The 20,209-nt window shown below is 42.9% G+C and overlaps 1 pseudogene; it reads left to right on the top strand.

Moving 5' to 3' along the window:
* The first annotated feature begins 1,090 nt into the window (after window positions 1-1,090).
* The window catches only part of LOC134362637 (mitogen-activated protein kinase kinase kinase kinase 4-like), a 32,404-nt pseudogene continuing 13,285 nt past the window's right edge, over window positions 1,091-20,209 (top strand).

Below are 20,209 nucleotides of genomic sequence, written 5' to 3'. Positions count from 1 at the left end.
ACCTAGGAAGAAACATTTTTGCACTTGCTTACAGTTTGTATTTTTGTCTTAGGAGATTGTCTGTGTTCATATCCTCTGCTCATTTGGCCCTATTCCTCCCTTCGTTTCCTGCCTTCTCCCTTCCAACCTTTTCCACCTTACATTCCCCCGCCCCTCATCCCTCCCATCCTGGGACATCTTCTCTGCCCACAGACACCTGCTTCTTAGCATGTCCTTGTGCAGAGCAATTAGGTTCTCACTCTGCCTTCTTGCCACCCTGCAGCTCATCCTGAGAGAACCAAGTAAAGGTAGTTGGTAAGCCAAAGGCTTTCCATTGCAGAAAACCACCATGTCATTCCCCGGGGAAGCGACAACAGCCCTGGCCCCTTGAGCTTTAATGGTGATGTGTAACATTTTTCCATGTGCCACTATGCACTGGGACCCTCCTGCCCTTCTGTCTTCTATGGCACACTCTGAGCTCTTTGAGAACAGGAATGGCCCAGCTTATGTTGAATTCTTAGTGCTTAGCCACGGGGTCGGCCCCTTTTGACCCTATTTTAACATGTGGTTGAAAAGCAGAATCTGGGTGCATCACAGGAATTCCTATTCCATCTAGCTTTGGGGCATCGAAGGTTCCTGGGATGGGGACAGCAGGTGACAACTCGCTTCCTCCCGCCCTGCGCTGAGCTGACTCCTGGAACCCCGCGCTCGGGTCCTGACCCCGCGTGTTGAGAGGGGCGGGGCGGGGGGCGGACGGGGAGGCGCCCGGGGCCGCAGCCGACGTGGGGCCGCAGCCGACGTGGGGTCGCGCGCGCGCGCGGACGGACGGGCAGAGTCGGCGGCGGCTCCCGGAGGTGGTGGCTTCACTTTCCAGGACTCAGGAGCGGCCAGGGCGGTAGCCGCGGGCAGCGGGCTCGGGAGTCGGAGCTACAAGGCCGGGCGCGGCAGCGGCGGCTCTGAGGGTGAGTCCGGGCGGGCGTGGCGGGGCGCTCGGGTGCGGTGTGCGTGGGTCCGGCTTTCGGTGACGAGACGGTCGGCGGGGACGTTCTGTTTCGGGGCCCCTCGCGCTTCAGCCGCCGTCTCTGCCCTGGCGACGTGTGGAGTCCGCGACATGCGCGGACACCCGTCCCTCCCTCAGGAGCGCGCTCGGCCGCACCCGCGCCCCGGCCGCGGGCGTCCTCCTCGCAGGCGTCCCTCGCACCCCGACCTGCTCTCCCCGCCGCCGGCTCTGCCGACACCGCAGGCGCCGGCTTCTCCCCTTGCAGGCCCCTCGGCGCCGGCTTCCCCGCGCCGCCTCCCGCGAGCCTCCCGCCCCCGGTTCTCGCCCTTTCTACCCCTCCCCCTCCCGTCCCCTGCTGCCTGCTCCCTCCCGGCCTCCTTCCCTCTCCTACCCCTTCCGCTCTCAGTTCCCCATCCTTCTCTTCCCTCCAGCCCCTTCCCTCTCCCAGCCGCATCCTGGAACTCAGTCTCTGCAAAAGTGCGGGATAAATGTCGCCGTGGAAAGTGCCCGGCTGGCTCTGTCGCTGCTCTCCCGACGGCGTGGTTGCTGCACATGGAGTCTCTCCTGGAGAGCGCCGGTCCGGCTGCGCCGCGTCCCAGTGGCCGGCCCGGGGAAGACCTTGCGGGGTCTATTTATATATGTCCTGGTGTGTGTGTGTGGGGGGGGGGTTGTGTTGGTCTTTTGTGATGCCTGGCGCTTGTGACAGTTGGGAACCGAAGCCCATTTCTCTCTGGTCTCTTCCCTGCAGCCCCCACCGGCCTGGTTTGGAACTGGATTCTGTCTGTTCTCTGCCTCCCCCGCCCCCCTCCTCTCCTAACGTTTTGATCCCTTTGACCGTTACTATTTCTAACGAAGATAAAGCGCGGCTTCGCGTGTGGGTGTGGGTGTGGGTGTGGGTGTTCGTGTTCTCCCCACGACCAGCCACAAATGTCCAATTCATCTTCTCTCGATGAAGCTAAGCCCGCCTGAGAAAGACCATCCCGTGGTCGCTGGCTGTTGTTCCTAGTTGCGTGTTTTCAGGATTCTTCGTTTTGTGCTGTGTTTCCTGGAGAGTTTACTCAGATGTTTTTATACGAAAGGAAGTGCTAGGAGTTACCCCCACATGATCTCGCGGTTCGGAAAGATTTTTAGCTCTTCTTAAGTTTTAATCCCTGACCCTTTAAAACGTATGTTTCTGAGTATGTGATGATTCAGCCTGGACCTTGGGAATCTAAATATTTGTCTTTCCTCAGACGGTTTGGATACTCCGTGGCTCTGGAGCTTTGTATGCGGGAGGATGCAGAAGATGAAGGCTTTCATATGTAATGCCTATCCCATGCTGTCCCCCCAGGACACAGCGCCCTTTCCTCCCAAATCTGGTGTTTCACTGTTATTTCCCGCATAAATAGCTTTACAGTTAAAAGCTGAATATTGCTGGATGTTGTGCACATAAGTTGTTTTGCTTTACGTTTTAGAGATTAGAAAAGTGAGGAGGAAGACAGCAAGATACAGATGACAGAGTCAAACGTTTTCCTGTTATAAAAGCCCAAACGAGCACTTCCTTTTGCAGTTTTATACGATCTAAGGCTTATCTGCATCGTAATCTGGATTTATGGAGTGACTATATTTGCTTTTATGTCATCAGTGATATTTATGGCCAGGGCATTTCATTTTTATGGAACATGTGAGTTTCATTCATTCTGTGTGGCTGATTTCTGGGACTGTAATTACAACATAGAGCACATAGCTAATACAGCTTAGACAATTCGTGTTGAAGGAACAGTATTTGAACTCATACCTTACTATTTTATGTTTAGAAACTAGGTTTTACTTTGAATATGAAGTAAAAACATTAATTTATATATCTCAGTATCTTTCAAACTATCATTGGAGAGTGGCCCTGTGTTTATAATCCTGAGATTTGTTTATCTTCCCTCTATATTAGATAATTACTGTTTAGGAATTAATTTTAAAATGTTAATTTAGAAGATAACGTTTAAAGAGTTTTAATTCAGGAACTTTTCTTCATTTATATTTTCGAGAAAACACCCAGTTTGTACTTATAACTAATTAAAATTATTTATAGGCTACTTTTTCTTCATAATAATCTGTCGCTCTGGAGTGGTACAATCATTTTTTTTCACACTTTTTCTGTAATTGGGCATTCAAAAAACAAAACCAGCACAAATTCCCTTTGTTTTTGATATTTGAAAAATACATATGAAAACTTTATTTCTAAAAGCTTCTATAGTGGTTATCAGCGGCCTCAGATGAATTTATCATTTGTAGTTGAAGATTTGGATGAGATAAGTCATCTTAGGTTAAGAGTGGTAATACGTTTTTCTTGATTTTGAAACTATCGAAATTATGCTTCCATGTGGGCATTTTTAATAGTATTTTTAGTAGTTCTGTAGTGAGACTAATTTTTACTTTATTCTTCCTCTGGTGCTCTGGAGTAGTTTATGAAATTGGGTTTCAGATTATGGTTCACATTACATCATTGGGTAGTCTTTTAAGTAATTGTGTCATCACAGCGTTTTTAGATTGTATGAGGATGTAAGTACACATTTATAATGAGAAGAATGTGTAACTTTATAACTAATGGGACACAAAGCTGAAACTCTAGGCATAGTTTATTAAATTATGGAGTATTAAACTGAAGCTGCAACCTCAGTATAAAAAAACTTTATTTCATTTAAGCTCCTATATATTTGTCATGTAATGGATTGCTTCTGGTTTAAGATGTACACAATGATTCCTCAGTCATTTCACATTTCTTAAACTATTGCTGGCAGCATTTTGCTGTATATGAGCACCTTTCCCTGAGAATTGTTCTTTCTCACTCTCACGCACATGTGCTTTAACACATTTTGAGGTACATACCTACATGGTTTTAAACCTCTGATAAATTTTAACTGAAAGGAGTAAGGTGAGAAAAGCCAATGTTGAATCCTGGAATGAGAATTTAAAGTGAAATAGAAATGAAAAAAAAGCAAAAAATATGTTAGGACTTTTAGAGCTAAGTGTGAAACATACCGATATTAAATTTCAGTATTCTATGAAGTGACTTTCGTGCTCATAAAAGATGTCGCAGCTGTGGAGACTGATGCTGTCCATTCGCAGCATAGGTAGAAACGTCTTTAGATTTCCCATCAGTGTGTTTCAGAGCTGTTTGGGGCCGACCTATTTTTGTCTGGCATGGGGGAAGGGAGCCGTAGGGGTTTAGAGGGTGTTGGTATGCGTGGTGTCTCGGTGAAGGCATTCAGTATTTGCTGTTGACTCTTCACCTCTCTTCACCTCTCTTCACTGCCTTGTGTCTGAAACTCTTTCGTATGTTTTGTCTAGTTTTATTTGTTTAGGTGGGAGGGTAAATCATCTGGCTGTTGATACTTTATCTTGGCTGGAAGCAGACGTTTCCTTCATCCTTTTTTACTGAAGACTTTTTTCAAAGCCTGCGCTTTATCTGCCTTGCCATGTCAGATGTGTCAGCAGGCGCTCCGGTGCGTGTGCAGATGGAGCCAGTACAGAATGTGGAAACATGTATGACTTACCACGCCTTTCTTCAGAGCTGTGCTCCTTGTTGCCATTGCCAACTTGAACCTGTTTTTAGGGTTTTAAGTAATGCTCTGTTTGGGGTACGTAGTATTCTTTTCCTGCTTGTACTATGGGAAGCTTCACACTGGCTTAGGGAAGGGTGTGAGTGGACTGAAGCAAGATTCTCCTTAAGGGACCCTCTGGCAAGTCAGAAAATGAAGACAGAGCGTGATGCCTGCCCTACTTACCTTCTCCCTTTGCTCCAGGAATGACTTAAGCTTGGAAAGAGCCAATCTTAGAAAGTCATGGGTCTGGATTGGTATGTAGCAAACAGGAGGAAACGACCATGATGCCAAGGTCAGTGCCTTGTGGTGCCTCTGACCCAGGAGAAGGCAGTTGAACCAGGAAGGCTTTAGTTCTTCAGGCACTCACTCGTAGGCCTTCCTGCACAACTTCCATTGGTGGAAGCAGCCTGAGCAGGAGATTGGCAGTGACCGTAGAGCAGCAAGGAGGGGAGCTGCAAGCAGGGACAGAGGGAGGTGGAGCATGTGTGTTTCCAGGAAGGTCATTTTGAATTCTTTTTTTCCCCCAAATTAATTTATTATTATTATTACATTCTAAGATGTTGTGGAGCAGTTGGGGGAGATTGGGAGAGGGGAAAGGGAAAGGGATAGGATGGGAGGAGGAGGAGGGAGGGAGGGGGCGTGGTCAAGGCCCATGGCACCCACCTCATTCTAGCAGGGGAGCTCAGGGGGCCTCTGGTGGCAGCATGGTCCTGGCTGGACTGGATGTGGACTTTGGGGGGAACATGGTGTGGCTGAGGCCCCCCCACCCCAGCTTGGGAGCCTGGGCATATCCGGTGTTGCTGGGCTGGATGAGGGCTTGAGGGGACAGTGCTCAGGCCCTGGGCCCTCCCCTTCCTGGCTTGGGAACCCTTGGGAGTTGGGGGTTTCTGGTCCTTCTAGGTTTTCTAGGTGTTCTTTGGTGGTGGTAGACTGTTACTGGTTAATATCAGGACTTTGGTGTGTGGGTTTTTTGTGTTTTCTTTCAGTTCTGTGTTGGATTATTAGCTGCCCCCACCACTTAAACTCTGAACTGGAAATTTTGGTTGTCCTTTAGTTACTTCTAAAATGGGGGAACTTCCTGTGAGAACCAGCACTTGAGCCCTGTGGTTGAGCTAAATTGCTGCTTTGCTGCTGGTTCTCTGGGGAAGGCTTTCTGTGCAGCTCACCTTTTTTTTTTTTTTTTTTAAACTTTTATTTTGTCGATATACATTGTGGTTGATTATTGTTGCCCCTTACCAAAACCTGCCTCCCTCCTCCCTCTCCTCCCTCCCCCCTAACAATGTCCTTTCTGTTTGCTTGTCATATCAACTTCAAGTAATTGTGGTTGTTATATCCCCCCCCCCGGGTTTTTTGTGTGTGTGTGTGTGAATTTATGTATTAATTTTTAGCTCCCACCAATAAGTGAGAACATGTGGTATTTCTCTTTCTGTGCCTGACTCATTTCACTTAATATAATTCTCTCCAGGTCCATCCATGTTGTTGCAAACGGCAGTATTTCATTCGTTTTTATAGCTGAGTAGTATTCCATTGTGTAGATGTACCACATTTTCCGTATCCACTCATCCGATGATGGACATTTGGGTTGGTTCCAACTCTTGGCTATTGTAAAGAGTGCTGCAGTGAACATTGGGGAACAGGTATACCTTTGACTTGATGATTTCCATTTCTCTGGGTATATTCCCAGCAGTGGGATAGCTGAGTCATATGGTAGATCTATCTGCAATTGTTTGAGGAACCTCCATACCATTTTCCATAGAGGCTGCACCATTTTGCAGTCCCACCAACAATGTATAAGAGTTCCTTTTTCTCCACAACCTCGCCAGCATTTATCGTTCAGAGTCTTTTGGATTTTAGCCATCCTAACTGGGGTGAGATGGTATCTCAGTGTGGTTTTGATTTGCATTTCCCGGATGCTGAGTGATGTTGAGCATTTTTTCATATGTCTGTGGGCCATTTGTATGTCTTCCTTAGAGAAATGCCTACTTAGCTCTTTTGCCCATTTTTTAATTGGGTTGCTTGTTTTTTTCTTGTAAAGTTGCTTGAGTTCCTTATATATTCTGGATATTAATCCTTTGTCAGATGTATATTTTGCAAATATTTTCTCCCACTCTGTTGGTTGTCTTTTAACTCTGTTAATTGTTTTTTTTGCTGTGCAGACGCTCTTTAGTTTGATATAATCCCATTTGTTTATTTTTCCTTTGGTTGCCCGTGCTTTTGCGGTCATATTCATGAAGTCTGTGTCCAGTTCTATTTCCTGAAGTGTTTCTCCTATGTTTTCTTTAAGAAGTTTTATTGTTTCAGGGTGTATATTTAAATCCTTAATCCATTTTGAGTTGATTTTAGTATATGGTGAGAGGTATGGATCTAGTTTCATTCTCCTGCATATGGATATCCAGTTATCCCAGCACCATTTGCTGAAGAGGCAGTCTCTTCCCCAGTGAATAGGCTTGGTGCCTTTGTCAAAGATTAGATGGCTGTAGGTGTGTGGGTTGATTTCTGGATTCTCTATTCTATTCCATTGATCAGTGTGTCAGTTTTTATGCCAGTACCATACTGTTTTGGTTATTATAGCTTTGTAGTATAGCTTAAAGTCGGGTAATGTTATGCCTCCAGCTTTATTTTTTTTGCTCAGCATTGCTTTGGCTACGCGTGGTCTTTTATTATTCCATATAAATGTCTGGATAGTTCTTTCCATTTCTGAGAAAAATGTCTTTGGAATTTTGATGGGGATTGCATTGAATTTGTATATCACTTTGGGTAGTATGGACATTTTCACTATGTTGATTCTTCCAATCCAAGAGCATGGGATATCTTTCCATCTTCTTGTAGCCTCTCTAATTTCTCTCAGCAGTGGTTTGTAGTTCTCATTATAGAGATTTTTCACATCCTTTGTTAACTCAATTCCTAAGTATTTCATTTTTTTGGTGGCTATTGTAAATGGGCAGGCTTTCTTGATTTCTCGTTCGTGCAGCTCAACTTTTAATGGTTGACCTTGTATGTACTTTCAGGTCTTGTGAGGTATCCAGTACACTTGGGTTGTGTGGAAACTCTGGTCTGGGCCTGAGACTGTTCAGCACCCCCTGCAGTTCTGTATTCCTGACCAGTCTCCACTGGGTGGTCTTGCAGTGATTGGAGGGTAGATCAGCTGTCCTTGTTTTCTCCCAGTGTTCCCGAAGTGGGCCTGTCTCCCCCACTGTCCGCACTCCAATCACTTCCCATGGGGCGGGCCACGCATTGGTCCCTCTGGCGTGGCGGTAACTCACCAGCCTCTGAGTGGCTCCTTTTTTCAGTTGTCTGTGGCCCCTCACTCCTATATGGGTCCAAGGGAACCCTGTCAGTGGTCTTGCTGTCCTGGGGGCCACCAAAGCCCTCTTCTCCCCTGCTGCCTCCAAGCAACTTCATCCAAAGGGCATAGCTGCAGCTTTGTGTGGTCCCCAGGGCCTGCCTCATAATGTTCGGCGCAGTCCTTTCTTTCTCTCATCGTGGCTTCTGCCACCTTCATGGTCTCTCCTCCTCTTCCCCTGAGCTCTCACGGTCCCAGGTTGGCAGTCATTGCTTCTTAATAGTTGTAAATTGGTGGACTGTGAGAGGGTGATGCTGGGGACCATCTATTCTGCCATCTTGATCAGAAGTCTCATTTTGAATTCTTATAGGGCTAACTCCTCTATTCTAAACTTTTGTCTTGCTCCCTCTGGGGTTGTGGGCCCAGGGCCAGTTTGAGAGGTGTGACCTGTGCTACTTCAGTGAGAACCTCCCTGTTGCACAAAGCATGGGTCTCACACACCCGGTGATGTAGGCACTCAGGCAGCATCTGAGTCATCAGATTTTTCTCAGAGATCTTACACTTTGCTTTTCTAACCAATGTTGATTTTCTCTTTTCCTGGACATCCTCTCTTCTTTCTCAGTTAAATCCTGCTTTCCTCTCATTCTCATGCTACCTGGAAATCTTCTTTAACCAGACTCTTTGCAGGCAGTTTGTCATGCGTGTGCCACAAGGAATGGAATGCCGTTGCTGGCTGGTGGTTTCTTTCCTGGGTGTGTGTGAAAGAAAGGTGGAGACTGGTCAGCCCTCGTCATTTCAGCAGACCTGTGTCACCATCTCCTTCCTTAACTGACCCCCCATCCGCCCCTCACACAAACTGTGTTTCTTCCTCTGCTCGTCTTATTTTAATAAAGGAAATGGCTAGGGGAGGAGCTGAGTCTGAAATAACCTGCTGAGTGATGTTTTGTTACTGGGGTCTGTTGGACTCCCCTTAACCTCTTTGGGTTAGTGGATTCTCACTAAGTGCCATCTCAGAGCAGCACTGCTGGCCTGTATTCCTGTATTTAGTAATGTGTCCATGGCCGCGCAGAGCTGTGGGGTTGTTCGACGTAAACCTTTTCTGGCCTTCAGTGGGCCAGATAATTTGTATTTGCAAATGCTTTCTAGAAAGGAAACAGCCTTTCCTAGTAATTAGTTGAAATGTGAGTATCAGTCAATTCCATTTTTTTGTCCCACTTTTACAGATGAGCACATTGAGGCTGAAGGAAGTGGAGTGAATTGCCCAAGGTCACAGTGGGGGAGTGGAGCTGGGCTGCGCCCTCTGCTTGCTGCACTCTCTGTGCTGCCTCCCACATTCATCTTCACCTTTTATATTTCATGTAGTTCTTGCATAGCCATGAGTCCCCTTAAAGTCCCCAGATCTTGGCACGAGGATAAAGTGACCATGTATATCCTCCTGCTCCTGGAGGGACTGGGGACTTGTATTCCTCGTGTTATTGTGTGTGTGTGTGTGTGTGTGGAAAGTGAATTCATGCATGTCATTCAAAAGCCACACATTTTATTTTTATTTTTTCTTAAGGATGAAGAGTGAGGAAGAAATCAAACTGGAGATAAATATGCTGAAGAAATATTCTCATCATAGGAATATTGCAACATCTTATGGTGCTTTCATTAAAAAGAGCCCCCCAGAACATGATGACCAACTCTGGGTAGGTAGGTATTTTCTGAGCATTTTTTGGACTTTCCTCTGGGGTTGCACTATAAGGACTTTCTAAGGGGTGGGAGAGAAAAGCAAAGAGGGGTCAGTAGCTGGTAGATTCTAAAGGCTTCCTTGGCCTTTATCTCTCAGTTGAAAATACATCAAATGTTTATTTTAATGTTGATTTTGCGTTGCATGGATAAAAGGTTAACTTAATGTTTCAGGAATAAAATGGCATCTTGTAGAAGGAATATGACCTAACTGTAAGGTAATTAGGAACTGGAAAGCAATACATAAAAACATTATTTATGGGAACTAATTAATATGAAAGCTCAGTAAATTTAATTTTTCTTTACTACCTGGAAGTGAGAGATAGATGTTATTAAGAAAACAGACTTCTGTCAGTAATTTGTTAATAATATTAATAATACTAGTTAATTAAAAATAGTATATTCCGGGGAAATTTCTGGAATTGACATGTTCAACCTTATGGTTTTTTGAACATATTTATATTCGAGGTGATGACACTTAGATACTGTCAGATCTGTGGTTATTACATTAGTTATGCTCAATGTATTGGATTTATAAAGCAGGAAGATAGATACTTTTCTAATGGTTTTCTTTTAAAGGCCCTTCCAGAAAATGTTTGCAAAATTGAGAAAGTAGAAGGGAAAAAAAATTACCCTTATTTCTATTGCCCAAATCCAATCATAGTTAAAATTTTAGAATAGTTCAATTCGGTTCATTTTCTAGGTAATTTATAAATACAAGGATGCTTCAAAAAGTTCGTGGAAAGATTCATATTATTTTTTAAGTCTGTTTTTCCATGAAGTTTTGAAGTACCCTCACTGAGTCGTGATCATATTGTTCAAACATTTAGATATTGTCAATATTGCATTTTAAAAAATGCGTAACTGCTTACAAATAGCGTTCTTTCTTTTGCGTTAAACCCAGTCAATGTATAATAGTTTGAGGATCATAATATGTGAAAAATAGAACATCCCTGAGGCAAAGTCAGAAAGAATGGTAGGGTGTATTTGAGTCAGATTTCTCATTATCGGGCAGTGACGAGGTACACATGGTCCTCCCTTGCCCGTCTGCTTGTGAAAGAGCGCGAGCACTCAGGAACCGCCGCACTGGGAGCTTCTGCAGAACTTCAGACACTCTGAATCTCCTGGGCCAAATGTGCACTGTGAATACAATGGACTGGGAAATGAGCTTCAGTAATTTGGATGCCTCCCAAATGATCACATGCCCAGGCCTTTAGGAAAGGGGAAGGTGGGGGATTAGACTGTTTTTTCCTAACTTTTCTTGGATGTACACTGAAATCTGGGATGTGTTAGTCACAACGTGTCTTGTCTCCCTGTAGCTTGTTATGGAGTTCTGTGGAATGGGATCCACCACAGACTTTGTGAAGAACACCAGGGGGCACACGTTCAGAGAAGACTGGATCGCACCCATCTCCAGGGAGATCCTGAGGGTAAGGAGAGTGCACAGCTGCACTGTGCCTGCCTGTGTTTTGTGCTTCCGTTTTCATTTTCCTACCCCCAGTATTTCTGTGCATCAGTTACACCTGTACAGATATTTTCTTTTTGACAGTTGTGGGCTCTGTGTAGCTAGGCAAGTTGTTAAGCTACATCATGGTTTGACTCTGGTGGATATCTAAAGGTAGATTTGAACAAGAATACTTTTTCTGTGTTTCCATGAATTTATCTTCCAGGTCATCATGACATACCTAATGACAACTTTTCTTTGGAATTAAAAAGTGTAAAAGAGTAGAGGGGAAGAGAAATAATCTCTAACTACTGTTTTAATAGGAATCCTGTGTATAAGCTTATAAATCAATACTAATGGTGCCAAATACTGATTTTCAAAATTAACTTCTGGACTTTCGCATTAGGTGTTAGAATCTGTTGCAGTGTTTATGAAGAAAAGTTTTAATGTTTAATGTTGTTGACAGCCAATTGAAAAGCTAGCTAACTATCCTAGAGTAAGTTTCTGAACTGCTGTTTTAGCGCCTTTCTAATAAATAGTTCCTTTCAGTAGTGAAGCCATCCTGACAGTTCAGGCGGAACGTTTTTCGGGTTTCGTATTTCAAAGGTGCATGTGAGTTTCCGGTTGGTCTGTTTCTTTTGTTCTGCCATCACAGTTTTTCTTTCTACTTCAGCCCGAAATTACACACTTAAATTGCTTGATTGCATTTTATTTACCTAGCACATTTTATAAATAAAGACTACGGAATTAAACTGAAGTCCAATTCTTATGCTTCTCTCACTAATATAAAAAATCTTGTGAGTCATTTTATTTTTTATTTATAGGTAAAGTTACCCCACTTTTTATATTTAAAACTCATAGAGGGCTGCGGGTTTTAAAATTGCCATCTAGAATTCCTAGAGAAATGTTTAATTTCTTTTTATTTAGATATTTTAAAGAGACACTTCCCTTTAAAAGACTAGTTGTGGGGCGGGGTATAGGGTGGTGGGAGAACATCTTTTTATAATCACACGCAAGCATCATTATTAAAATATCAGGTTCTCATCTTTTATGCTTATTATTGGAAGCAGAGCCTGAAAGTGGGAAACTAAGCATCCTTCCCTGTATTACTACAAAGGAAGAATTCAGTAAATGGGCACATGTATTTATCATGTTAGTAACTAAAACAGCCTGGCAGGCAGGATAGAACAGTGGTTAAGAGGTTCCGCACTTTATTAAGCCAGACTTAGGTGTGAGTCCTGCCTCTGCCACTTATCTGCTGCCCACCCTGTAGTGTTTACCTTTTTCTTAGGACTTATTTTTCTCATCACATTTTAGATACTACTCCTGTGAAATTACTGTTGTCAGAAGAGTTAAGTGAGCTTAGTGTACACGAATCATTTAATGTAATGAGGGTACAGAGCTAGCTCTCAGTAACTATTAGTTGTCATTATTCTGTTTTAACACACACACACACACACACACACACACAGACACACACGCACACACACATGCTTTTCTTGTATATAATTTCAGTATCTGATTTTTCATGAAGAGAACTAGCTTTTTAACATAATGTCCTAGATTTTAAATGGATTTCGGCTTTCAAAGGCATTAAAGATAATTTCCATGTTTTTGTATACCCAGGCAAGGATTATTAACTTATTATTAATATCATATGCAATATGTATATTTAAACCTTTTGCTATCATTGATGTTGGGCAAGATTTATAAGAAGCCTGGGTGGTTGAGGCCCTGAGTCAACTTGAGTATGGTAGGTGAACGGACATCTTTTTGAGATGCAGCAAATCTTTTCCACCTCAGTAGCATCTGGATCAAGAGCTTCCTTCACCTACGTTTCATGTAAAATGGGACTTTTTCCTATAACTAAAGATTAAATTAACTAGAAACAAACAGATGCCTCAGAGAGAGTTAAGTATTTTTCACTAGTGTGTGTTTATTATTGGAGTTACTAAGAGTTGGTTTTGGTAAAGGGAAAGCAAGATGGTAAGATGGAAGTGAGGTCTCACAGGAAGGGAAGGCAGCCACCCCCACGAGGATTACCTGGGGCATCAAAAACAGTTGTGGGTGGCTCTTTCGGTAGCAGCAAAACCTTTGCTCATTTCTCAGTAGATGTTAGATTTAGACACTATGTTAAGATCCTCAAAAGGGTGAGGGTTGTGAGCACGTAAGCCTCAGATCAGTAGAAATGCTGTCTTGGGCCAGGACACTGAAATCCTCTGGACCAAAAGGTTTACCAGCAAAGCCAGCCTGTTCCTTCCGGCGCACTTCCCTGTTCACATTCTACAGAGCAGTTTTCTCGTTGTGGTAGAAGCCAACATTTCATATTGAGTACGGGAACTTAGAGCTTGCCACAACCAATAGTGGGAGACAGTCTTGACTGCTCCTTTGCTCTGTCTACAAATGAAAGAGTTCCAGGAAACAATTCTTGAGCTTTTCAGCATTGACTCTTTTGTCCTAGGATGAGGTATTTACTGAGTATTTGGACTTGACATTCCTGCTAAGGAGGCATAATTGTGGCCTAACTTCTGGCATGGGAGTAGTGGAGCACACACACACTACCAGGCACTTCTTACAGGAAAACGTATGCACCTTTTAGAATAATCATAACTCAAGCTAACATTGTTGTAGAGCTGTTAGACACACTTAAGAGGGTTTCTGTAGTGATCCTTTAGAAGTATGGACAGGGAAATTGACATCGTTTCATACATTTACTGCTGGTAATGAGCAACACTGCATGTGGGCCACATTTGTTTGAGAAGATGTGGGTGCTCATGTTTGTTGCTAAGATAATCCTGTAAAAGTGTAAGAAGGTTTGTGCAAGTTAGAGAACAAAAATGAAATGAAGTAATAGAAGTAGGAATGACAAAAGAATTAGGGAAGGTCCATTTTTTTGTCTTTTCTTTTGCTGTTTGAACTTATGCCATGCTGAAAGGAAGGACCTTCTTCTCAACTGTAGCACTTCCTAACTACAGCACCGTGTGTTTTTAGTGCTTTTCCCCCTAGTCAGTGCTTTGTGGTATAACACTGCATGTCCTGTGTTGTGAAAAATAGCCATCCAATAAGCTCTACTCTTTTACAGGCAGACTAGTAAATGAATATCAGAAACCTCCTGTGTTAGAAAAATTAGTGTTGTAGAGCAGCTACTGTATTTAACTCATATCCTACAAAGTAATGATAACAACAGTAAAACTCCACAAGAAAAGTTAAGCAGGAAAATCAAATAAACCCTTCCTTCTAATCTGCCCTTTTTGGATTGAGACATTTCAGAGTAAGCAGGTTGCTGTGTCTTAAGGAGGCACGCTATAGATTTGGCTTCTCTAGCTAAGAATAGAACAAGTAAATGAGTTGTGAAAATGAGGAATTGCTGTCTTTTGGACCATATTTGGATGCAACATGTGTTTTTCGTCTTCCACCACCTCTCAGGAGAGACAGGCTCTTGGGCCTCATTCCAGATAGAAGGTCATCACAACGTGCTATATGCCCAGTAGGGTTTGTTTCCTTGGGAAAGAAAGATAGTTTATTTGAACACAAGGCTCTTTTGACAGCAGAATCCTTTTACGCTTTGGTGGAGGCGGGATTGATCAGCACTTAGCAGTTTGTCGCTATGCAGTGGGAAGACTAGCCAGTGTTGCAGAGGCAGATTTTAAACCCCTCTCTAGCCCTTTGCTTTCCCCCTGAGATGTGTCTAATTCAAATATGCCCACGGGGTCACCCACTGAAAGATAGATGTTTAGCGTGGGAAAGGAACCACCCTGTGTAGAAATAGCACAAATTATAGCAGAGGAACTGCAGGTGGTAATCTAAAGTGTCATAAGGCACAGCTAGAAAGTGGTAATGTTGCTCACACGGGGAACCTAACCCTGTTGGAATTGTGGGGAGTTGGGGTGGGGGGGCTTCTTTCATTGTGCGTGGTTAATATTGGTGATGTCTCGCTGGGAATGTACTAAGAATAAATTTTATGTTCTAAATGTGAATTCACAGAAACTTTTGGCCCATGTATGCACTCTGTTATAAAAGGTGTGTTCCTGGCTGTTTACCCTTACAGCAACAAAGAACTAAAGTTTAGATCTGTCTTTCCTATTCAGGGACTGACACATCCTCACATTCATCATGTGATTCTCTGGGATATCAAGGGCCAGAATGTACTGCTGACCGAGAATGCAGAGGTGAAACTTGGTATGTGATAGACTTGCAGCATGATCTCATACTTGCCCTGGCACAAACCGTTGACACTCAGTGCACCCACGTTTTCTGTTTCTACTCCACGCAGGAATGTGGGAAGTGGGCTAATTGCTTAGCCTGGCTCCAACTTCCCTTCTCCTGTGCTTCTGTCTGTTGCTCTGTTCTCTGTATAGCCTCCAGACTGATTTTAAAAATCAGACGATACCACTTTCCTGCTTAACAACACTTACTGGCTTTTTATTTTACTTTGGATAAAATCCACAGTTCATACCCTGGCCCATAAAAAGCCAGATAGGATCTGGCCCCTGTTGACTTTCCTACCTCATTTTGTGTCCCTCTTCCTGTCTTTGTCATGTCTTTTTTTTTTTTTTTTAACTTCTTGGAACTTGTTTCAGGGCCTTTGTATGTACTGTTCCCTATTGGGGAACACTTGGCCTCAGTTTTGAAGTTCCAATTTTTTCATCATTTTCGGGGGCCTTCTCTGACCCTCTGATCTGTCTTGGAACCCCTGCTTGTTTCTTACGTAGAATCGTTCACAACTTACCGTTATATGGTTATTTATTGACTTGTATTTCTGTCTCCTTTAACAGAATATAACTTCTAGAAGTGCACTGACCAGAATTCTTATCCAGCACTACACTCAAAGTGCCTTGAGTTCAGTAGGTGCTCGATAAATTTCTGCGTGGGTAGGTCATTGCAGCCCATTGTGTCTTCCCAAAGATGATTTTATGATGGTTCTTTTGTATTTCCCATTTCCCTTAGCTGAGTTTTGTTCCCATTTCACTTTCGTGTAATGATTCTGTCAAAATTTTAAACAGAATTATGGTCAAAGGGGGTCATGAATTTGAACTACAATGTATATTGAGAAGTTAAAATAAAAAAACAAAATTTTAAACAGAATTAGCGTTTATTTTTTTTCCAGTAAGCCATCACACACAAAATATTTCTTTATACTTGTTCTTAAAAGGATCTGGTCCATCTTTCTTTCAAAAACCTTAGGTATAGTAATTGTACTTTAAACATAAAATCTTCATCATTTCCTTCTTACATACTGTCTGCATTGATTGGTCATTTGTGGAGGAATAGTCTGCCCAGTTGGAAACTTCCAAAGCACTAAAGTTGTTCTCATACCTAACGACTCAGTGTGTTCCCTGCACTGACCTCACGGTGCTGGTCCCGTGATAGTCCCTGTCATCACTTAGCGATTGGTTGCTGTTGTCATCCATGTTGCTGGTAAGCTTGCTTAGGTTTTATCGGCTGACTGCATGGCCTGTGCATCTCTGTCTCAAGAGGACCATTCAATGAGCTCACCCCCAGCAGGTTGTGTGCTGCGCATGTTCTATGCACAGAAACAGAGTCTGTGACCCCTGTGAATCATCTCAGCAGTTCACGAGTCCTTTTGCCTGACCTCTTCCACCTTTGTAATTTTCTGCTGGGGTAATGCCAGTGTGTGCAGTGCTGATGTTGGCAGGTACTGAACTGGCAAACATTCCGTTAGAGATCGTGGGTTTCCTGACAACTCTGCTGCCCATCCTTGAACTTTCCTCAAGACCACCACCACCATTAAATTTGGTTGGGTGTAGAAGTTCTGAAAAATCGGCAGAAGTTCCAATTGCTTCTGGGGTACTCTTTGTGTATTTGCAATTTAGCATGATTCTGTTTATTTAACGTAGTACCATGTTCTCTCCCAGAAAACCTTTGTGGGTTTCTTTGTATGGTTAATAGGCTGCTTAAGTACCCAAGTCCAGCGGGTCTCAGTCAGTTCTCCTGAACTACAGGCTTTTTAGGACTTGATCTTGTTTGTGGCAGGTGTGTTCTCTGAGAGCACTGAAGATCTCCATTCATTGAAAAGGCCTTCTGCTGCTGGTCACTGTTTGGGGAGCTCAGGGAGGCAGCTGGGTCCAGGCCTCCCAGGAGCTTCCAGACTGGTAGAGGGTTTTGCAGTCTTGGTGACTCTGCTCTGGAAGGGGCACTCCTTTCCTGTGTTGCCTGCCTTGAGGAGAATCATATATTCATGAAGCACTGCTGTTTCCGTTTACTATGAAGACACCTCCTCCTCACATTTTTTTCTTTTATATCTGGTTTGTTAATTAATTGCGTTCCACTTTTCTTTTTCTCCTGCAGTTGATTTTGGTGTGAGCGCTCAGCTAGACAGGACAGTTGGGCAGAGAAATACATTCAGAAGCACCCCCTTCTGGATGGCTCCTGAGGTCATTGCCTGTGACGAGAACCCAGATGCCACCTATGACTACAGAGTAAGAGGGACCTGCCGGTGGGCCTTTGCTGAGACACTGACTTCCGAGGGACACGGGCTTTGTTTACAAATCGCACACTTTTTATCCATACTTACTTTCTCAGTGAGGAAGACATGGGCACCCTATTGTGGGTGCAAATTATGCAGGACAGTGTTTAGATGCCGTCTTTTTTGTCTGTTTGCATCAGCTTTGTTCTCATCTCTAAAGAATACTCTGGTTTCAGGGCAGTCTGGGCCACTTTGTTGTGCTTAGATCTTTTCATCATGAGTAAAATGCTTCTGCATATGTTTGCTGTCCTTTTTAACTTGAAGAATATATTAGAATCAATTATTTGTTCTTTTAAAAATATTGTCAGAACGTATAGTAGTAGCTCCATCTATGTGGAATTTTTGAGTATTCTTGTTAAAGGGCTTTATAGCTTTGATTCTGTACACGAATATGTTTAAATTATTAGAGTGACCTCTAGGGACTTGAATCAGTAATGCACTTTTTTGATCCAGATGTAAAAACCATGTTTGATAATCGGACTCAGGTTGACTATGCTTACAAAAAACTGTTTAAAAAATAATTAAACCCTTACTTGTAATTAAATGAGCCAGAGTGGTTAGTGTACCTGTTAATGATTTTCAGAATTGAGTTCATGTCTCAACAGTCTCCCAGTGTATTTATTAGAAGTATGTGATTAATGAGGCTTAATTTAAGGCTATAGTGCAGAGAAATTTTTATTTTTTGTTTTTATATGCTGAAGTGTTTAAAAATAGATTATAGACTTTGTGACTTTCCATTCTTTAATATAACATTACATATCTCTAAAATTTGAAAACATTTTCCAACACACTCAAAATATTATCATACCTCAATAAATAAGAATATTTCCTTAATACAACGTCCGTAATGAGACCTTGCTGTTTTGTTTAAGCTAATATCCAGTACAGGAAAAAGCAATGTATTTGGTTGTTTGGCCAATCAGTCTCTTTTAATCTAGAACCTCCCACTCACAACACCCCCCCCCCCCCCCCGTTTGTTTTCATGAGGCTGACTTGCTGAAGAGGCTGGGCCTGTTGTAAAATGTTCTACCCTCTACATTTGTCTGAGTACTTCTCTGTAGTGTCATTTAGCTTGTTTCCTGTGAACTGGGAAGGCTCAGTTAGTATTAAGGGAAACCTTCTCAGCAAGATCCCCTCACAGGAAATGGGGGTGTCTCGTGTTGCCTTACACCCCAGGGTATGTGCAGCCCTGATTATGCCACCACTGCCACTGCCACTTTGGGTTGCTGGGTTAAGGTGGTAAACACCTTTGCACTTGTATAGCATAGAAAATTTCAGAAAAATAAGGGAGAAATTTGTAGGCCTGTTCTTATTCTTGTATTCAAACATGTGTCTGAACTTTGTAACCTAATTATAGGTTATTTAGAAAATACACTGAGCAACTTTAAGTCTTAGCAGTTGGAACTTCTAAAATTAAAAGAGAAATATATCTACATAGCCTGCTTTTTAAAAAGCCATTAGTTTTAAATTTGGACTTTTATATGAAAATGTGGAGTATAAGTAATAGTCACTCTTGAAAATTATGTTCTGTGAATTGACTGAGTCTTAAAGTATCTCAGTATCGAAGAGTAAAGGGAAATGGAACCTTTTAACGTAAATTCTGCTGTGGATTCTTTTCTGTCTGATGTTGACGTTCATTGGCACTGGTGTGGAGACGTGGATAAGGCTCAAAGGGAGCAGTAGGGAAGCCCACCTTGCCTTCTGCCCGCAGTGTACACGGGGTCACCACTTTCTTTATATGTCATGAACTTTTTTTATGCATATGGCAGGTTGTGTACAGTTGGTGAGGCTCACTTCACTGTTCTTTCTCTTTTCTGTAGGTTTGAAATTTCTAATGAAAGTTTGAGAAAAAATAAATACTTTAAATTAGGCATATTTAGCTAGAAGCTTGCTTTCTACATAGTTCCCTTAAAAGAAGACTTTGTCATATAGACAGGTGTCTTTCCAACAAAGCCCAAGCATCTGTCTCTATACAATTGTTGTTCTAGAATTTTACCTTACATTTGAAAAAATGCTCATCATAAGCAGACTGTTATGTTTTTTACTGTTGTGGGATTTGATCTATATACAACATTTTTGACTTTTTTGGTCTTTTCTATCAAAAACTGACCTTCCTATGAAACTTGAAAGTACTCTACCAAACCGTTTTATAAAACTGATATTGTGGCTATTTGTTGATAGCTAAAATAAAGAACTCGTCATTCTTTCCTGTTTCCTTCCCATCTTCCTTTTTTCCTTTTTTGCCTTACTCTCTTTTCTCTATTCATGCACTAGGATTTGACTGCACTGGCCAAAGAGCTTCGAGCAGTGGAAGATGTGCGGCCACCTCAGAGCATGACGGATTACTCCTCGTCCAGTGAGGAGTCGGGGATGACAGACGAGGAGAACGAAGCTGTGGAACAGGAAGGGGCTGGTGAGTCCACCTCTGGACCCGAGGACACCAGAGCAACGTCAGTCCAGGGCGTATCTTAGAGAGGGTGTAACCCACTGAGCCTTCTTTCCACTGGGAGCCAGAACGTTTTCTCTAAGCCTGTCACTTGACTCCACAAGCATTTACGATTTAGTTGTCACATATTCAGCAGCAGACAGTCCTTGTGTTGTCCCCTTCTCTTCATTTGTGTGTGTGCATATCAGTGTCTTCCTCAGCAGCCCACTGCTTGCTTTACTTTTTCCCTTTGCTTTGAGAATATGCTAAAAGGATATTTCACTT

This window comes from Cynocephalus volans, chromosome 14, assembly GCF_027409185.1.
Source record: "Cynocephalus volans isolate mCynVol1 chromosome 14, mCynVol1.pri, whole genome shotgun sequence".
Taxonomy (NCBI): Eukaryota; Metazoa; Chordata; class Mammalia; order Dermoptera; family Cynocephalidae; genus Cynocephalus; species Cynocephalus volans.
This window is presented reverse-complemented; position numbering and strand designations above follow the sequence as displayed.